Source organism: Carettochelys insculpta, chromosome 9, assembly GCF_033958435.1.
Source record: "Carettochelys insculpta isolate YL-2023 chromosome 9, ASM3395843v1, whole genome shotgun sequence".
Taxonomy (NCBI): domain Eukaryota; kingdom Metazoa; phylum Chordata; order Testudines; family Carettochelyidae; genus Carettochelys; species Carettochelys insculpta.
In genome coordinates, this window is record NC_134145.1 from 14940202 (window position 1) to 14942449 (window position 2248).

Consider the following 2248-nt stretch of genomic DNA (forward strand, 5'->3'; position numbering starts at 1 on the left):
ATGACAAATACCACCTGGGATTAAAAACTCAGCTTCTACCAGCAACAATGTCAACCCATCTCAACTAATGTCTTCTCTGCTCCCTAGAAGGGCAACGAGCACTGTCTGATACTATCAAAGAGATTGTCAAACCACGAGGGTGGGAGGACAGGGGAGGGAATCTTTCTGTAAAAGCCTCCCCCCAGAACAGGGGAGGTGGTTTTCAATAAAGCTTTTATTTTAAACATTTGAAATCTGAAGTATTTACAGGCTTTTATCTTTTTATCTTTTACCCTTTTATCCTTACTAAAAAATGGCAAAAGGATTTTAATAGGGTGTTTGGCATGAGACTAAGCAGGCTGAGGTATTCTCGATCCCAAACCCTGAAAGGTGTTTAACCCTGTTTAATATTGAACAACTGCTGCCAAAATACTGTCTTTAACAGACTTCCCTTGGTACCTTGCATGGTAAACCATTGTATTTCAGTGCCTTCCCCATGAACACTGAGTTCTTATGAGTCGGGGGGGGGGGGCGGGAACCACACCTCTGTCTGGCTATGTTGACACTAGAAGCATCTGTCTATAGAAGTTACTGTCAAAAGAGATGTTCAGACAAAACTTCCGTTGACAGATTGCATGTACACATAAAAGCAGATCAAAAGGGTCCCCCCAAAGCATTTACACAGTATTTTTGTTTACAGTTTCTGTTGACAAAATGCATTGTGTACAGACAACTTGCAGATCATTTACAAAACCTTAGTTTTGTCTGCAACTCTCTAGGGTAGACGTAGCCTCTGTGACTCAGTTCTGCATCTGTAAAATGGAACTAGCAATGCTTCCCTGCCTAGGAGGATGGCGTAAGGATTAATCCAGTAGGGCATGAGATACAGATGCTACGGTGATGGTAGCTATAGAATAACATGGATAGAAGAGAATGCAAAATTCCTGACTCTCAGAACACAGTTGCCCCACATGGTGTCTGACAGGTAAAGGCTAATCTCCTTCTCCAAGGTTAATGAGTGTCTATAACAATGAAGTGCTATGACTGAGCCCCAGCAAAAGACAAACTTTTCTTCTGTATTTTACACAGGTGAAAACTTCTGCCCTGATGTACCATAGTCTATTGCCTACCTGACCTACAAACCACCAGGCACCTATTCCATGTGCCAGCTTGTCAGCAGCAGCAGCAAAAAAGGGATCAGAACCCAGCTGCCAGCTAAATGAATCCAAAAGAAATTGCCATCCACGTTTTATTGGTTTCTGCGCAGAGTCCTCTGGATCCGATAAGGGATATTAAATGGCTTTCTCTGTCTGACAGCAAAGAACACCACTAATGGGAGTCCCAAATCATATGCTTGGCAATATACTGTGTTTATAACACAGTAACATCTAGATGCGAGAACCATGCTATGACCTATATTTCCTGCAAACCTACTCTCTTCTTGGTAGGCTCCATGGAAAGAGGCCAAATGCTTTCTTTAAAAGTTCCCTTTCTTTCTGCACAGGGGTTCTCAGTCTTTTTCTTTGAGCCCACGCCCCCAACAAGGCAAAAGGGAGCGGGGCTGCGATGCTAAGGCGCTCAGGCTTCAGCCTGAAGTGGTTCAGGCTTCCATCTCATACAGCAGGGCTTGGGCTTTCTGCCTCAGGAGTCCACAAGTCTGAAACTTGCTTGTGGCAACTCAGGTGGCCATGGATCAGTGGTCAAGAACCACTGTGCTAGAGGTTCTCCTTACCTTAATGCACTCATTTTTCCTGAACCAAAAAAATCTCCCTTCTTATCCTCCACAGCATTCAAAGCATGAATTATCTTCAGTTCGTTTATATTGTTCTTAGTGCTGAATGCCAAGAAGTTGCATTGAGGTTGCATCTGTTCATCTGAAGGATCATCTCTCTGGTGACAGAGCAGTGGCCATCAACCAAAGGACCAGGACACTAAAGCCGTGTCTACACGTGCACGCTACTTCGAAGTAGCGGCACTAACTTCAAAATAGCGCCCGTCATGGCTACACGTGTTGGGCGCTATTTCGATGTTAACATCGACGTTAGGTGGCGAGACGTCGAAGCCGCTATCCTCATCAAGAGATAGGAATAGCGCCCTACTTCGACGTTCAACGTCAAAGTAAGGACTGTGTAGTCGTTGCACGTCCCGCAACGTCGAAATTGCCGGGTCCTCCATGGCGGCCATCAGCTGAGGGGTTGAGAGACGCTCTCTCCAGCTCCTCAGCTCAATGGTGGCTGCGTGGAGTGGCCCCTTAAAGGTCCCCTCCCCC